The 19,656-nt window shown below is 38.6% G+C and overlaps 1 long non-coding RNA gene across 1 annotated transcript in view; it reads left to right on the top strand.

Moving 5' to 3' along the window:
- LOC135775261 (uncharacterized) overlaps positions 1-19,656 on the top strand; it is a 116,359-nt gene that overhangs the window by 37,166 nt on the left and 59,537 nt on the right. The window contains exon 3 of the long non-coding RNA XR_010543851.1: positions 16,659-16,811. This is a non-coding gene — a long non-coding RNA (uncharacterized lncRNA). The remainder of the gene's footprint in view (positions 1-16,658; positions 16,812-19,656) is intronic.

The raw sequence follows: 19,656 nt of genomic DNA, 5'->3' as shown, positions 1-19,656 counted from the left end.
CGCGCTTTGTGGTATTCTTAAGATGCAAGTGTGTGTGCTTCGTCTGTATGACGCGATGTCCAAATGCACACACAAACACACGATGCTTCATATTTGACGCACTTTGTGGTGTTCTTATAAAAGATGCAAGTGTGTGTGCTTCGTCTGTGTGACGCGATGTCCAAACTCACACACAAACATACGATGCCTCATATTTGACGCACTTTGTGGTGTTCTTATAAAAGATGCAAGTGTGTGTGCTTCGACGGTGTGACGCGATGTACAAATGCACACACAAAGACACAATGCCTCATTTGACGCGCTTTTTGGTATTCTTATAAAAGACGATTGCAAACATCACATCTACTTGGTTACTCTCGCCTAGTAAATAAAAGTTATCTCCATGCGCTTATGTTTTCTTTGTGCTTCCGTCAGACGTGATCAACGGCCAAACGCATACACAAACACACAATCATATTTGACGCACTTTGTATTAAGACGCATCTAAACACATCTAAAACCCAGTTTATTCGCGTATATCTCTGCACAGTAAGTTTATTTAATGCAGGATCATGCATGTGAAGGCATTTCTTTTGTCTTGCTTTCACAAACAAACACTTAACAATAATGGCATCTTCACATTCCTGCCTAAAGGCTCATTATGCAGCTCATTATGCAAGTGTATTGTTCTTCAGCAGTGTATTGTCAATCACAGATTATTCAAGAGCTTCCAGCCTCCTTGCATATTGCCTTCCTAACCAAAAAGTGACTTTGAAATTGTAAATCAATATATTGTGTTATGTGAAGGAGTAAGCAGAATGATTTTCACATCATTTTAAAGAAAAAACTCTAGACTACTAGATCCTGCTTTGAAAAGTTTTAGGAAAACATGTTTAGAATGAGTTTTGTGGACTTATATCAGTCACTTAAATTTTTTTCTTTTTCAAAAACCACGCATAAACATTTTTCTCTCAAAAATACAAACATGTACATACATGTTAATCATATAATATAGTAGCCCAGTTTGTGCTGAATGCAGTGTTATAAGACTTTTGCCATTATTATGTTTTTAAGCAACTGAAAAAAGCACAAATGTCAGTGCAGGTCAAAACTTCTCCAGGGCCCTAAAAACCCCTTAGACCCCAGAAGGTTAAACCAGTCAACCAGCATAGGCTGGTATTAGCTGTTATTTTTCTGCAGGGGATATAATAAATTTTATTTATAATGCACTTTCTAAAACTCAAAGCACCATAATATATGAGATTCTCAGGAACATACACATACAAAAGTAAACAAGTTAGTAATAATCATTTTGCAATAGTAAGCTATTTTAAAAGGATAATATTTAATATTTAAAAAGTCTTTAAGGATCACTTAAAACAGTCAAGTGATGGTGAGTTTCTTATCACCAAAAGAAGAGAATTTAGAGAATCAGACGGGGTATAGGGATTGACAATTGCAAATGTATAGAATTCAGATGGAATTAAATGTCTTTACACACAGAATGTGTTTACTATTAACAGACATTAATTATTATCAACACTTTCAATAAATCCAGAGATTAACAACATGAACCACGAAAAATTAATTTAGTCTTCATTCAGTTGCTGGCACTGTCCGGGGTGATATGTAAGTTAAAATTCAGGGCTTTTCAGGGAGACTAGTTGAAAATGCCTAATAAGGTTGAAACAGCGCCATCTGCTGTTTTGGATTGCATGGTCACATTTGTGAGAAAATCATGGTCCCGTTTGTGAGAAAATCATGGTCCCATTTGTGAGAAAATCATGGTCCCATTTGTGAGAAAATCATGGTCACATTTGTGAGAAAATCATGGTCACATTTGTGAGAAAATCATGGTCCCATTTGTGAGAAAATCATGGTCACATTTGTGAAAAAATCATGGTCATATTTACAAAACACAGTACATATTTGTAACACCTCTGCATTTTCTCTCAAATTGCCTTTATTATTTGCAAAGTTTTTTCTGTTAGTTTGCGAGTCAAGTTTTCCCTTTGCAAAGCAGATTGAGTTTGTTTGCAAAATGCCAAATTTGTTTGTAAAATTATGGCACAAAATTCGCTCCATATTTAAGCTACATCGTTAATTTACACTTGCACAAGACTCAACAAACCAATCTTCAATGATGCAGCACAAACTATACGCATGTATTTTAATTCGCTTAAGCATGCTGGCTGGGGAATAAAGTTTGGTTGCGTTTATAGTATAAATTTGAGTTAGCACTGAGTCTCATTTCCCTCCCATCAAATCAATCTGTTTATCTAAGGTCCAGTGATCGTGGCTCATTCATTTGCATTGGTCAAAATGAAAAGAAAGTGTGAAAGCGAGTGGGATTGGCCTCTCCAGATGCCTGGCTGTGCCATGGAACAAATTAACATAAATGTCATTGTCAAAATGGAATGAAGACAAAAATTGGGCCTGCGAGCAAGCTGTGCTGCCAGCTGATGACAAGGAGACTCATTTTAAGACACAAAGAGCTAAAAACAATGAGAGGAGAGCATGCTTAGAAAATACGGTGATCAGGTGGGTGGCGGCTATGTGGAATCATATCAAGAAGGTGAAAACGGTCATTACTCATCATAGTTGAAATATTGCTATCAATGTGTTATGTGCAGAGAATACTATAAATCAACTATTTGTATATGTGAATTTTGTGCCTAAAAACCATACAACTTTTGTAATTTCTATTTTTGTGAGGTCTTTTCACACTGAATTTAAAGGGACACTTTACTTTTTTTTTAAATAGTTTTCCAGCTCTCCTAGAGTTAAACTTTAGATTTTAACAGTTTAGGAATCCATTCCTGATCTCCGGGTCTGGCGGTACCACTTTTAGCATAGCTTAGCATAATCCATTGAATCTGATTAGACCATTAGCATCGCGCTCAAAAATGAAAGTTACCAGGGGGACTATTTTCGGGTGCTGGGTAATATCATTGCACCTGCTGCAGTCATGGTACAGCACCAAAGTTCTTGATTATTACACCAGAATGAGAGTATAGTTCATAGCCATATCGGCCTAGAAAATCACAACTTTTAGTTTTTCGTCGGTCTTAGTACACAATGTCACTGCAGAGGAGTCAAGTTTTAAATAGAAAAAATATCCAAACTTTTTGGTTATTTTTTTGCGCGATGCTAATGGTCTAATCAGATTCAATGGATTGTGCTAAGCTATGCTAAAAGTGGTACCGCCAGACCCGGAGATCGACTGAATGGATTCCAAAACGGTAAAAATCAAATGTTTAACTCTAGGGGAGCTGGAAAATTAGCATATTTTCAAAAAAGTGAAGAGTCCCTTTAAGCCCGGGTTATATTCATTCTAAACCCCGCTTTTAACCCCGGGTTAAGGAGCCTTTCACCTTTATAATTTAGAAGGGTGGTTATCCCAACAATAAACCCAGAAGCCGCTTTTGCAAAGTTAACCGAGCATTGTGATGAAACAAAGTGGATTAATATGATATCACTCTGTGCTTCTCAAGACACAGCCAATCAGAAACTGAAGAGCACGTACCTCATATCACGATCTGTGTATATAGTCACAAAAACTCTGCACACTGTGTAAACGGGCGTTTCGCCATTTGTGGTCAAAGGTGATGAAAATCTCCTGAATAGTCGTAAAAAAACGCCTCAGGAGCTCATGAAGATTTGCATGCCGACCTGTTTTGTCACTTACTGTATGCTGAAGCGCAAGAATATCAGTTATTTAAAGTGGTAGTGTGCTATTTTAATTCAGTCAGTTTGAGATGGCTTTATTTGTCCAATCATGACTGTTGACATCACACATATGCAAATAAAAACGTTAACCCAGGGTTTAGGAATGCACAGTAACTATATTTTCATGGACACTTGTAATCAGTTTAAATGTTTATTACAAATGAAAATGCTCCATGTAAACACCTTAAAGGTGACATAGAATGATTGAACGGAGTATTTATCCTTGTTCTGTGATGTGACATGTAGTCAAAAATTTTTTTGTTTGGGTCTGTAATGCCTTAGAAGCTTCCTAAAAACCTCTCTCAGATAGCTCTATTAGGGTGGGGGATTTTAAACAAGTGGTTTTGCACCTATTTGGCTCCCCCTACTGGCTTAACTTGCAATTTAATTAGTGATTGGCTAACTTTGCTGCCACTCAAAAAATGTAGCCAATTATTTTAAAGTGGAGGGGCAGGGAGATGCCTGTGATGTCATAAGCATCAGTTTTTCAGATTGGGCCGTTTTCTGGCTGACATTTCTAAAAGAGGAATTTTTATGAGACTGAGATGTTTAGCATGTCTAGCACTTTTTGTATGTTTGTGAAGGTGGGTAGACTACCATTATTCAACAGAGACAAGGTAAAAATGGTTTTCATTCTCTGTCCTCTTTAATTGGAATAAAAAGGAATTAAAAATGTAATTGGTTTAAGAGGGGTGGTTTTATATCTTTTGTAATTTTCTCAAAAGGACACATGATTGGATGGATAACTGAGACTGGGACGCTCTACGCATTTGCAATGACGTAGAATTGGGGTAATGTCGTATGACGCAAAAAATGAGCTTTTGTTGTTGAAGGAAGACAGATGAAGTGAGTCTTGTCATTCCAAGATTTTCCTAATCTCCTTTTAAGTACGAGACAGCATTGTCTGGCCGAATCTCTGATTTATACTCTGATCCACAAACGTGTGTTCAACTTCACACGACACTGCCCAGTGCCCGTGGAGCAATACAGTACAAAGGAAAACTGTGTACTTCGGACTCGATCTGGCAGCCATATAAAATGCACATCAATCCGATCCGATCCAATTATTAAGTGTTCATGTAAACGCTATAGGCGATGATATTCTGATTGAGACAAAAGGTGTCCATGTAAACGTAGCTAGTGAAAAGTCAGATTATGAATACCCAGGGTAATCTCTTAACCTGTGATATGAACAGTGTGAATCAGATAACACAGGATTTTGTTCACCCAGGGGTTAACTATTTCAAGGGTGTAAAGCCCTGTTGTGTACTCCTTAAAAATTACTTAAAAAGGAAGGGCCCCAATACGGTTCTTTGCGGTGGTGCCATAGAAGAACCATTTTTGGATTCCCAAAGGACCATTCAATCAGAGGTTCCTAAAAGAACCATTACTTTTTAACATTCCTTTCTGTCAAACCTTTTTCCATGACAAAGAACATATTGTTATATTTAAGGTTCTTTTTGGAACAAAAACTTATTAAAGCAACACAATAGTTTTTTTTTACTTAAAATAACGTTTCCAAAAAAGTTTCAGTCATTCATCCACTCGAAACGTGAACGGCACTTTCACATTCACTTTGCAGCCCTCTATCGGCCGAAACTGAACTAAAGAAGTTTCCAACTGTCGGGTCGCGGTCCTGTAGTTCGAGTGAAAACTACAAACACTTTCTTTACGGCAGAGCTGCAATCCAATCAGAGCCAGCTTTTCTGCAGTAGGCTAAATTATTTACGACAGTGGTAATGGACAATTCCGCTACCAACCTGTAGGGGGAGCAAAGAGCAAAATCTCTTTAGTGTTGCTTTAAAAGTGTTCTTGCATTTTTCTGTTTCGTAATTCACTTTGGATAAAAGCATCTGAATAATGAATAGATGTTAATGTAAATAAAAACCAAACAGTGTAAATTACTTTAATGCACCATTGCTCTGTTGTTTGATGGTTCAACCAATAGTGTGAGTTTTGGGTGGGGCTACCTGTGCCACGCTTTTTTAGTGGAGAATTTACTAGTTCGACGAAAGGAAATTAAATTATTTCGAAATAATTATGATTGCAAATACATTTGGTGCCAGGCAAGGTTAAATGAGAGCAACAGCAAGTTCATCTCATAGCAGTATCTCTATTGGTCCCATCATCCCACTCGCACACAGCCGTTCGGTTCCAGCCTGACAATTGGCATTCAAATCGCATCTCAGTTGCAGACCGATCCTGGCGGCTGTGATAATGCTAATGTGTGTTGGCGTAGCGTTGAGACACTCGCGCTCCAGCATCATACGTCTCTATATGGCCCTCGGCGTCACCAAGGTGACAGCAGCGCGCAGCCTGTGCGATTATTGACTAGGTGAACTCGGCACGACCTCACTGGTGTGTGAGTAGAGGGCAGGGAGTTAGTGTATACTGCACTGTCTGTCAGAGACGTCAATACCGTGATGAATGGGGGGGCTGGTTATTAAAGCAGAATTAGAGCGGGGGGCATGGGGGGGCTGGGTTCGGAGGAGAGCGATAAATGATGGTGCAAATGGCTCTGCAGTCAAGGGCTGTAGTGCCGGATGGCACAGCATCGGTGTCATCCGTCTTTATTATCCTCCAGGGAGAGGGAAGAGAGAGAGAGGGAAGGTTGGGGATCGGTCAGGGATGCAAGATCCCCGTCACAGTGGCTCGTCTAGCAACTATCCCCCTACTGGTCACTTTCTCTCTTCCTCTCACCTTTCTCTCTTAAAGTTGTCTTCTTTTTCTTCTTCTCTGACTCTTTCATTGCTTTCTTTCCCCTCCATTTTCTTCAGCCGAGAGGGAGGGGAAGACCCCCTACCGGTATTAATCATTGTGAAGTCTCAAAGCCCAGCGGCTGTGCATACTCATGCACGCGGACGCGCAGACATCCGCACACGCGGGTGATGTGCGGAACGGGCCAGCCGGTGGGTTCACTGCGCAGTCACAGGGCGTAGGGATAGAATGTGATTGGATGAGCCGACGCTAGAACGGCCCCTCTGTGACATGTTGCCATGACGGCAGATGAAGGCGGAGGATGCTGCTGTTCACATTCTCTCCTCGTGCGCCGCCGAACCCACGGAGAGGCTGTTGCTTTTTTCTAATTAGTGCTTTATTTATTGATACCCCAGTTAACGTCTCTCCTAATTTTGGGAAGACTGTGTCTCCATTACCGAAGGAGGCATCTGGTTCAGTTACTTTGCTCCAGAGAACATTGAGATGTTCTGCTCGCCCTCTGTGCTTTGCCAACTGGTTCACATTTTTGCCACATTAGGATAGTATAGCGTTGAAGTTTTTTTTTTCGTTTAAAATACCCTCTCAGCTTAGTTTAATAATAACATTGTCACATGTCTACAGAAATATTGGCTGATTTATACATCGTAGTCCTCACAGTGTTGGTGTCCATTCATGTTAACATTTCAGCTGCTATATTACCACGTAAGCTTAATGCTCTAACTTGTCGTTTTGGCAGTCGATCCCACACCATCTGCAATCTGTCGTTACGCCACTTAAGCAAAAGTCTGGATCATTGTTGCAGTAGACAAAACATTTACTCAAGGGCTTCAGGAACAGAGCCAGAACACTTAGAAAGATAACTGTGTTTGAGATTAATATGATCCAAGTTCTTTATTCAGGGGTCACTCCTATAATTCAAGGGAGACTCTTAACCTCAAAATCTCTTTCTGAACTTACAAACCAGTACAGACAATTTGAGGAGAAAGACAAAATATCCACAATGTTTTGAAGTTACCTAATTACCAGCCACTCCCCTTAACCAGCATGTTATTCATTCTTATTTATGTGTGTGATCTTAGTGTGTGGTCACAGTAAAGCCATAAACTGCAGCTTGGAGTAGGCGAGGGATCAACTGGGATATAAAGTATATTAATATTGCAGTCATAATATGATTGCATTTGTGTTTAATCGGGGTGTAAGTAAATATTGACACGTGCATATCCGGATATTTCGAAAAAAGCAACACAATAAACAAATGTATCTTTCTTTTTTTAAGCCATACAAGATTCATAGCAGTTATTTTAGTTTTGAGATTAAGTCTCAAACACTAGATAACAGTCGTCTGACCTCTTAAACTTCAAGAGTGACAGGAAGTACTTACTAAGGTTTGCTTATGGTGTTGTGTTCTTGATGACAGCTTTCCTAAAATGATATCTTATAGGGCTGGGGCGATTAATCGTGCGAATCTGCATTTTCTTAATGAATGCATTTTAATGAATTATGATTACATGCTGTCACATCCAAAAGCCAGAGGGCGCTCTCATGCAGAAACTCCATTTGTTCCACAGAAGTAGTAGCATTCCAGGAAATGTCTACTAGCATATTTACATCGCTGTTCTTCAAATTGTTTCAGGTTTTTTATGATGATAAAGAATATTTTGAATGATTGTGTTTGACGAGTTTTATAAACTACTCAAACTCATAGTGGTTTTAGATTGGTGAAGACTTGATGCTGATCAAAGAGCCGTAGTACACGCACAAGCTGTGCATGAAACACAGCTTCTCAACCTTACGATTCAGAATTGATTTTAGACAGATATTTTTTATGGGAAACACGATGCATCGTCACAGCCCTAATATCTTATTCTAATCCCAAAATAAGAACTTTCCCAATTTATCGCCTTGTTTATTCTATTGCAATGTATAGCCGTACAGTAATCCATGTATCGCGATACATATTGTATCATCAGATTCTTGCCGATATACAGCCCTAGTGTTTTAATACCAGGTTGCTCGCACAGAGTCGGCGAGTTGCCCTCCAAACCACATTCAATTAACTCTTTCGCCGCCATTGACAAGATATCTCGACAATTTAGAGAAAACGCTTCCCCCGCCAACGAGATTTTCCGGCTATCCGCAATACCGCTATTAACCACCTGGTGGATAATAACGCACTTACGCAACTTATACAACCCGGAAGTAGCGCCTCACGTGAAAGAGAAAGAACTCTGTGTATGCTTTAAAGATCGCTCTGAATCTGATCTCTATCAAAAGTCCTTCGCAAAAATGGAATTATCTCAGCTTTTTGCTCAAAATTGGGTGTTTTTGAAGAAACCTACCCATGTTTGAGAGGTGATTACAAGAGAACTAATGAAGGTAGGATGAAACAGTTTTTTTTTTTGAAAGCAGAGGGTCTGTTCTTTCATCTGATATATTGTTTGTTTATATATTTAAAGAAGAAAATTTTCTGGAAGGCAATAAACTTTTTTGAAAATCATGAAAAATGCTGGCGCTGGCTGGCAACTTTTTTTAAAAACGCTGGCGGGGAAAGAGTTAATAGCCTTAATTTTAATATTTATTTATTTTTATTTTTTAATATTATCTTGGCTTCTTTTATGTATGTTAACGATTTAAAAAATCATAAAACATATCCCCCAGGTTTCGCAGAGAAAGCTTTAAGGCTAGTCCATGAGTAAAGGGTAGTTTATAGTCAAGCGTAGGTTATGTGCCGTAGCTACGTCATAGGTTATGCATTGCTCTGAGTAGCCTGATGCGCACCTTAACAAAATTTTAACAATGCATCTGTTCTACACGGACCGCAAGCTCTGTGATTGATCCACTGGAACCCCTCCCGACAGGTAAAACCAACCCATTTCTTCACAGGCATTTCTGCTTGCGACGTAAAAACAAAGATGGGCCAAGATGAGGAGGGATTTAACTCAAACAAAAGTCGCTGTCTATTTACCAAATCATACACAACAAGCTGCATCTTCTTTTTCGTTTGTGGGTTTACTGGCCCATCCGCTTCTTCTTTGGTTGTTGCACTGCTACTGTGGGTTACACGCATGTATACTGCCTACTAGTGGTTTGCATGTGTACTTGCAATTCAACGCAAACGCCGACACAGAAGTATATATGAAAACTGATGCATCGAGGCTACGCTGTACAACCTACGCACAACTATAATGAGCCCTTAAGACACATGTTTGAGCTTTTTCAACTGAAAATAACTTGCATTGACAGATCTTAAAATAAGTTAGTGCATTTGATTTGTCTTAATTTAACTAGTCCTGGATTTAGCTAAGCCTTTATAATAAAACCAGGCCTTTAAAGGAAAACACCACCTTTTTAATATTTTACTATGTTCTTACCTCAACTCAGATGAACTAATACATACCCATCTTTTTTTCAATGCGTGCACTTTTAATCTTTGCAAAGCGCTTCTTGAATGTGTTAGCATTTAGCCTAGCCCCATTCATTCCTATGGCTCCAAACAAAAGTTTTATTTTGTGCCACCATACTTACTCATGTTACTACACGTGTAACAGTCTTTAAATAGGGAAAACATGGAAGTGTTTGGTGGCTTCTAAATTAATCCCTGTTTGGATCCTAAGGAATGAATGGGGCTAGGCTAAATGCTAACACATTCACAACGCGCTGTACAAAGATTAAGTGCACGGACTGAAAAAAGATAGGTATGTATTAATTTTTCTAAGTTGAAGTAAGAACATAGTAAGATATTGAAAAGCGGTGTGGTTTTCCTTTAACAATTAAAATAAAATGAAATCAACAAGTAAAATAAAAAAGTTTTGAGTAGACTATATAAAAAAGTAGCCCTCCAGCTTGTTTTAGCTATTGTGGTAGCCCTTTCTTACAAAAAGGTTGGAGACCTCTGGTTAAATATAGTGATTCAAAACTTGTGATATTTTGCTTCACCATTTCTCCTTCATATGCATTGCTTATTTTTAGATTTGTAGCTTGTTAGTTGGTTGAATAGTTGAATGAGGTTGGTTGAATGAGTTGTAAAAGCTGAAATTTAGATTTTTAGCTTGATAATATTAATGCTATCATATAGTAAAATATAGCAGCTTTGAAATAACATCTCCCCCACCTTTAGATTGAAGTCATCCACATCACATAGTTTTTTGTTTCTATCTTCACACACTGTTTCCATCTTCATAGAAGATACAACTCGACTTTGAAGTTGCTTACTTTAAAGACTGCATTTATATACTTATTTGACAGGTGGGTGTGTGGCTGAGACCTAATTTAGCATCACTAGTCTGCTTTAAAAAGACGATAATCCAAGTGTGTCATATAAACCCCGCTGTGAGAACCCAAAAAAACAATCGGTTAATTAATTATTACATTAGCAGCTGCTTCTTTCAGGTGATCAGTCAGAGCTGCGGTGCTCCCCGCCCGTCGCTTCGGCCGCTATCTCGACCAAACACCTGCAGTGGTTTGGTACTCATATACCCTCCTCATCTCTGTCTGTCCATAGTTTTCCTCTCCGGGCCCAGCGCGACTCCCTTCCCAGCCTAGACGGAGCGAGACCCGAGTGTCACATCAATCCGAGCGTACTGTTTATATTTATGTACGAAAGAGAGAGGGGAGAAACCATGGCACTGTGGGGTTTATTGACAAAGCATTAAGTGGGCATTATCAGACGATAGGGTTGTTATTTATGAGGCTGAGGGAAAGACATTGTGGTTGAGTTATGTGAGAACCCGCCGGAGGATGAAAGCTGCTCACACGGAAGAGGGTTGATAGCGGACTGCCTCCATCCCTGCAGCTTGGCACAGAATAAGGGTTTGACGTAACCGGTCGAAAAAGTTGCACATTTATGAAGGGCCGAACTGTGCCAGCCCATAGGTCGGCCGTGGCTTGTTTATCCGCATCTCGCTGTCACCGGTTCGGTCAGGGATCACCGGCGCTATGCAGAGCAGATGCAAATGTTCAAAAACAAATCTGACACTACAGTATGTGCTGGAGGCATCCGGTGGAGCGCAGTGACCTGTGGGAGATAGAAACGCCGATGTTTATGATATATGGTTGTGATTTATTTGTATGAATTTATGATTCTAATAATACTTGGTAATATTTTGGAAAGGTGAGAGAAAATGGATCAGAGAGCGAACATTGATGTCATACCTGTTTGGAAAATACTTATTTTCTATGTGATTTCCCTCAGTTCATTTACTCTCATTGCCACTTTCTCATTAAAATTATGAGTTATGGATCAATATGAAATATGAGCTGCAAACACTGCAATGCCAACTCTAGAAAATAAGCTTTGGTGCTTTAGAGAAATCGTACAGAAGTCGACATAAAATCAAAATGAACTCTATTTGCTTCCCTTACTTGGACTTTATTGTGCATAATTCATCAGTGCATGGTATATCTTTGTTGTCACAGAACGGTTAAAATGGTGTTTTCATGTAAAAGAATTACTCCACTTTCATAAAAAAATCTTGATTTTACTCACCACCATGTCATCAAAGATGTTTATGTCTTTCTTTCTTCGGTCGAAAAGAAATTAAGTTTTTCTTTTAAGAATTTTTTTTCATATAGTGCACCCCAACGGTTTACACTTTCAATACAGCTTCAAAGTCTCTAAACAATCCCAACTGAGGCACAAGGGTCCTATCTAGCGAAACAATCTTCATTTTCGTCAAAAAGGACACTTAAACCACAACTCTTTGTCTTGCACTAGCCATGTGACGTGCCAGGTATTACGAAATCACAATACGAAATCATTACATATGTTACATGCGGACCATTTTAAACAATAAACTGACACAAAGACATAAATTAGTATCACTCCACATTAGGGCTGTGACAAATAATTGTGCAAATGCGCTTTTTCTCAATAAATTAATTTTTTAAAGAATTACGTGAAAGTCCGCCACATCCAAAAGCCAGAGGGCGCTTTCCTGCAGAAACGCCCTTTTGTGCCACAGAAGAAGTAGCATTACAAACACTATTCCAGGAAATGTCTATAGGAATATTAATATCGCTGTTCTTCAGATTGTTTCAGGAATTTTCATGATAATATAAATATTTTAAATGATTGTGTGATTGACAAGTGTTTCTTTTTTAAATGCACGTTGTAAACGACTCAGACTGGTAATATTAGATTGTTAAGGACTTCCTACTGATCAAAGACCCATAGTACACTCACAAGCTGCGCATGAAACACAGAATCGGAGTCTTACGGTACATTCACATGGGGCGTAAGCGTTAACGCTTCCCATTCACTTTTAATGGGTGACATCATGCTTTGACGAACTGAATTGTGGATCCGTCGGCGCCGCGTCAGTGCCGTTGCTCGCGGCAGAAGTTTTCAACTTTTCAAGCGGTAACGCGTGCGTCGGCCAATCATATCGCCTTATGCAAATTACCTAGGCAGAGCCGGCCAATTACGTTTATGATGGAACGGAGAATGTGTAGGGGCCACTGTGATTGGCTGTTGGCCACTCTTCAGACAAACTTTCCGTTAAGAGTTAACGCTTACGCCCTGTGTGAATGCGCCGTTACGATTCAATTTCAATTTCCACCAGGTCTTTTTAATTGGAAACGCGATGCATCGTTACAGCTCGAGTCCACATACAACAAAGTTGGAACGGTCCTCTTTTTTGACACTTGTAAACATGGAGCGATAGTTTCACATACATCATATGTGACCTTTCGACGTGATTACATAATACGTAAGGTCATGCTGTTGCATCACATGGCTAGTGCAAGACGAGAAGTGATTTAGGGTGTGCGGGGCAAAAACTAACGCGGGGTTAGTTGTAACACGGACTGTTTACATTGTTGCACAAGGTTGAGCGTTTTGTTTACCGCTATTTTTTCACACTGCTAAAAGACAATCTCCCGCAAATTATTGGAAATGTATAATGTTTTTCCAGAGAGTTATTGATGAACGAGTGTTTTGGAGGCATGTAAGTACATTTTTTCATCATATGTTTTTAATCGGTTTCTAAGTTGGGTGTGTAAGATACCAAATCTAATGCTTTGTCTTATTAATCAGTGTCTTGTTGACTAAAACATAGCATCGTTTTGAAATATGTCTGCAGCTCTTAGAAAGTTTTTTGGTGGGCTTGAAAATATTTTGGCCCAGCGGGGTTAATTGTAACGCTGTGTTACAACTAACCCCTCAGCACTTACGATATGAAAACAGCTAACGTTAGCGTAATTCTTGCCGTTGTTTTAAATAGGCTACACACAAATGATTGCTGGCTGCCAACAAAATAAATGTGCCTGTCTTATCAAAAATCGTGTGTCACATGTATTTTTGTTCATATCTTTAAATTAAGATTAAAATCATAATGAAATGAATGGCTTAAATCAGACTTTGATGCTCATAATCTCAGAATTTGATTTTGAAACTGTAGTATGGTTATTACAGACTGGGTCACATATAAAAAAAATTTTGTCATAATTGTGCTGCATTATCTCACATATTTAGACATTTGTATGCATTTATAATTGAATATTGTTAGAAAAGGGCTGGATGAATGAATACAATATGGATACCTGTCTATTAAAGACAGATATATAAACAATATCCACTTTAAGTATATAGACAAAATAGTATTGAATATTTGCCTACAAACTTAATTTTTAGCAAGTGTTACAACTAACCCCTGCCTGTTACAATTAACCCCACCTATGGGGTAAGTTGTAACGTTTGCCCTTCTGTCATGTTTGGTGTAATTGTCCAAGAATGATAAGTACTAGAAACAAACTTTAAATGTTCATTTGTAGCATAGATGTGCGTGTTGCTTGTGTAAAAATATAATTAATCAAACTCAATTATTTTTTGAATGCTTAAGCGCTTTCTCCTACATATTTTTATGCCGAAAATGATGATTGTTTAGCTAGATAAGACCCTTATGCCTCGGTTTGGATCGTTTAGAGTCCTTTAAAACTGCATTGAAACTGTAAACTGTTGAGGTCCACTAAAGTCCACTATATGGAGAAAATTCCTGGAATGTTTTCCTTTAAAAAACTTAATTTCTTGTCGAAAGAAAGAAATAAACTTGAATGGGATGAGGATTGAGTAAAATATCAGATTCTTTTATGAAAGTGGAATATTCCTTTGTCTTTAAGACTAAGGAGTATAGAAGTGAAAATATGAACTGAATCTGCACAAATAGTGTATTTCTGTATGCATGATGTAAATCATTTTACTACCTCATTCATGTATATTGTTTGGTTTTGCCTTTATATAGCTACAAAATAGCAATATCTGTCATAATTAAAAGGAAAAACTACTGGTCTTAATCTACATATTCCCAACTTAAATTCTTAAAACGGCTCACTGTGGTTCTGCCTCTGAAAATGCGAACATTCTTCGGAGACCATCATTTGATTCATGTGTGACCAAATGCAAGTACTGTTTATAGCTATATAGCAGTTTAAGTGCTTTCTGCTGAAATATGGGTTGGTTTTAAGACGAATGTGCAGAAATGAGAGGAAGGAGTGCTTCATTTACCAGTGTTTTAGTTTATTTCGAATTACTTATTACAATCACAGCTGTTGATTCAGAAACTTTATTGCAGTTTCGCACATCTCATGTTTAACTCTCGGTTACCAGGACGCCACATAAAAATGAGAAATGGTCAAATGAACTTTCAAAAATAAAACAAAATTCCTCTAGTCTCGAAATGATCGGATGGGTCAGTTGGGCCTTGTAAGGACGCAGCTAAATCCGTCATCTGGGCGCACGATTACCTTTCTTTACCCACTCTAAAATGCCAACATGCTCAGACACTCACACTTCACCTACCTAAAGCCATCTTTCTCTCCGGTAAACCAGGTCAACAAACAAAAAGCAATTATGTTAGGCAGCTGCCGCCTGGGAGCGGGTAATTACAGTGCAGTGTGGACAGCTTCATTCTAAACAGGTACTAAAAGCATCATTAATCATTTCCATCACGATGCCTCGGTCCGTTAATGATCACGTGACGTGCCGCCGAGGGCCCGCCAGGGATGGAGGCAGGCTGCTGAGGGAGACGCTGCCGCGTGATTGGCTGCTGGCAGAAGTCCTTGCGGAGGTCAGCCAGTCAGCTCGTCTGACCCGCCAATGACCTTGTATCACTTGACCTTTGAAGGGCTGGAGATCACGCCTCGATATCGGACGGAGAGAGAGGGAGGGTAAGATAAATGGCGAGGAGATCGAGACGTGGAGGAGAGGAACGGTGGAGGGATGGATGAATGGGAGAGAGGAGGGAAGATGGAAGACGGTTGAGATGAAAAATAAAACAGTGGGTTGATTGAGCACCAGGGGTTTTCCCCTATGCACCCACTGACCAATAGAAATGCATTATTTGTCATTATTATGCAGTATAGCTTTTCCTACAAATGCATTTGTAGGTCACGAGCGGGTCTCTAAACCTTCTGTGCCTCTGTTGTTTTTTAGATTTTTTGCTTTCTATGACATCCAATGCATTTTAAATATTTTGCTTAATGAATCCGTGCATTATCATTGTAAAGTCCACTGGATACAACGTTTAATTAATTTACAAACTTAACACAATTAATGAGTCTCAGTTGCATGGCTGTGATACAGTGGTTACATCCGTCAGCTTACAGTGCGAGGAGAAGGTGCAAACATCTACACGGTGACTTGATTTGGTTTGTGTTCGAGGAAGACAATAGCTTGTCAAAAAGACAGACATTTCGCTGTGTCTTCCCATCACGCCCTGTCTATGCTCCTCTCCCCTTTTCTGTGCTCCTCTCATCTCCACCTCCTCTTTCTCCTCCTTGTGTGTCTGTGAAGCTGTCACTATGGCAACCTCACCAAGGCAGCGGGGAAGAGCGTGCGTGCGTGCGCGCGCGTGTGTGGTGGGGGGGTTGGCTTAGTTCAGACAAATAAGCGTTGCGGTGCTCAATTATTCTTTTTTGTTTAACAGAACATGTGAACGAAAAAGGTCAATTCTGCTTTTGTTTGCATTTTCGTTTACAATTTCACCTCTAATATGTTTGTGCAGTATGTAAGATAAGGTTTGTTTTGGTGAATGATGCATTTGAATAAAATACACGGCATTGAAATTGCACCCCATATCTGTTTTGAAATATTACTGATTTTTTTATGCATTGCTCTCTATAAAGATTGTATTTGATGCAGAATGTGCCACTTCTTTGTGTTCATTTCTTTTGTAACCCCAAGATGCCCAAATATCAGCATCAGCAAAATCTACATCCTCTTGATCTTTTCATTTTAGGTTCCTGTAATGGTCGTCGGCAACTTTTCAAAGGGCAACTAGAATCCTGAGAGTCCACCTCGCTACACCATAGAGGTCACAAATGCTCCCCAGTACCCACACATAAAGGCCTCCTGTCGGAGATGCTAACCGATGAAGAGCCCGAACAGTCAAGTGAGTTGGGGCCCGACGCTGAAATGCACAGAGGCTCTGTCACACACACACACACACACACACACACATCAACCGGGCACCTCTGCGCCTCACAGATGTTAATGCAAAACGGCCTGAAAGTAACCTTGACACAGTTTCACCTTGGTAAGCGTTGTGTTTCTCTGCCTCATTCTGATTATTAGACCCGGGCCCTACAGGCTCCCCTCCCCCTTCAAAGAGCACCATTTCTTAACCAGCCAGAAGTGCTGAGTGCTGCTGTTTGCTTTGTACACAGAAATTTCGCTGAGGCTGTAAGCTGTCCCCAAACATCTGTTCTCAGGAGTCGTAAATGGTAGGAGAAACGAGGGCTAGAGAGTAGCCCACGCCCCGTGCGTTATGCATGCAAGGTGCCCGAAGACCTCGCCTCTATATCTTGCCTCCCTTTACGTGTGCCTTGACAAGCAAACAAATGAACGTCACTTCTTCATTTTAGCAGCTGAGGTTGTGAGTGCAAAAGAAACGGATACAATGTTGTTTTTATCGAGTGTGCTCGTGTGTATGTGTGGAAGTGGGATGTAAAGGGGTGTTGGAAGCTGTATGTCGTCTTTTGTTATTGTTCAATGGTAACCAGCCATTTTGGGGACCACCCATCAGAAACAGCCATTGGAGAAACATGAAGTGGAGGTTTAGTTAGTATGCTTCATTTGGACTTAAAATGTAGACATTTCCAGTTATTTATTTATTTTTTTAGATTAAATTATTTTATCAAAAGTTAAAATATATTATTTTCTGTAATTTATTACATGTATCATTGTCTGTTTGACACATGTAAATTTGATATTTAAGATATTTACATTAAATTACATAAGGTGTTGAGAGTAAAATTATTTGGGATGCTTATAAAAGTGTTAGTAATATCTAGACAGAGAAATAAAAATGACACATTTTAATGCAAAAAGATTCTTTAAAAAAAAGATACCATAAAAAGTAAAATTGCATTTTTTAGATTAAAAGTTAATTTACATATATGTGAAGAAACTTGGGGTAAATGGGGAACATTTCCTAATATTGCTGTGTGTTTACTGTATATAGAAATGAGGCTAATCAATAATAAAAAAAACAGCCACCTTGGGGGAACATCCAAATTTTTCAACGACTGAATATGTTTATCGTGGGACGTATAATAAAAAGCTAGTCTTTCTTTATCTTTTGATGCGTCTGTCTCTCTTAATTTTTTAACAATGAAGCCAGTATATTTTTCATTCTGTACAGTGTACTCGTAGGGTCACAAAGTCACGTGGCATTTACATCTATTGCTACTCAGCCACACGCAACTGTTTTATAGGCCGCTAATACAGAAAATAATTAATGGCTTCGTTCATCATCCTAAAAGCATTGCTAAGCGAGGTAATATCGTTTGTTCTGAATTACTGAGTAAAATGTAACAGCGCAGTGAGGATTATATTTGATCCTATCACATTATCTATATTCTGCACCCACATGCCATAACGTGCTGGGCATTAAGCCCCTGCATGCGGATGTAACTGAGCTAAAATGCACATCAACGTGTGTAGGTGAAATCTAATGAGCTATACTGGAGAAAAACTTCCTTCCTGAACGCTGTCAATCGGCATGTGTCGAAACCATATAACGTGTTGAGAAAAAAATCGACATTATCATAAACTAGTTGATGGTTTGCATATACAAAACTTAAGAATAGGTTTGAGACGGCTTCAGTATAGAAATATTAAATTAAATTTTTAAAAATAATTTAAACCCTTTAAAATAAAACAATACAATTTAAAAATATATATTTGTGTCAATAAAAACGAATATTAAAACACAACTATTTTAAAACCAACTTTTATTTTTTTCTAACTTGTTTTGAACGGGAAAAAGATTAACAATCATCAAATATATGAATTGGATCAATTTTATAGCCATATGCAGCAAGTGAAGGATTATAAAATATTTGTTATTTAAAATTGTAAAACAAATATAAATAATAAAATAATTTAATTGGTTGATGGTGTTACTACCGTTTAGTATGTCATGTTGGCATAGCTAAAAATAATTCAATGAACTAGAAGTCTAATGTTACACGTTACCAAACGCTTTAAATTAAATAAAGTGTGAAGATACAGGCAAGGACATCACATTATTAATGCAGCCTTTTTTTCCTGAGAGCCACTGACCGGGTCACTGCTGTCTCGAGGCAAAACAGAGGTCAAGAGGTGAAAGGTGAACTCTGGAGTAACTGCATATGTTAGCAGGCTTAGGCATGCGAGTCGTGCTTTGTACATATACCCTAACTTCACTAATATGGCGAAATTATATGTTTTGAGTAGGCCACAGTCAAACCTTAGAAACACTATCGAGGAACCTGTATTAATTTACCATATAAAGTACCTTATTATTTTTTATATAGTCATAGTCTGTTTGTTTGATTAAGTTATCTCGTTTAAAATTGTGTTCGAAAGGCCATTTAATATATATTAATATTGTAAAAGAACGCTGTTATTTTTAAATGTCAGATCATTTATCTGTGTAACGAGTAATAGGAGCATATGCAAAATGATTTAAATAATATAACTTGAAACTTTAGCAGAACGGAACTTGAGCTGTGCGATTAAATGAGTTTTTTAGTTTTGTACTTTCATAAAAAGTTAATTCGTGATTAAGTTTTGCCATGTAGGTTTATATTACAAGACAATTCCAGCGATATGAGCATTCACAGTGTTGTTAAGCGTATATTAAAGTATACTATTTTACTGTGCATTAATTTTGGTGTTAACAAATCGATAAAAAACAAAAAGATGCCTTCCATTGAAATGCTGCAATTATTCAACCCATCAAGTGAAATCAA

The sequence above is a fragment of the Paramisgurnus dabryanus genome, chromosome 21, assembly GCF_030506205.2.
Source record: "Paramisgurnus dabryanus chromosome 21, PD_genome_1.1, whole genome shotgun sequence".
NCBI classification, from domain to species: domain Eukaryota; kingdom Metazoa; phylum Chordata; class Actinopteri; order Cypriniformes; family Cobitidae; genus Paramisgurnus; species Paramisgurnus dabryanus.
The sequence above is the reverse complement of the archived record's forward strand: the minus strand, read 5'-3'. Positions and strand labels throughout refer to the sequence as shown.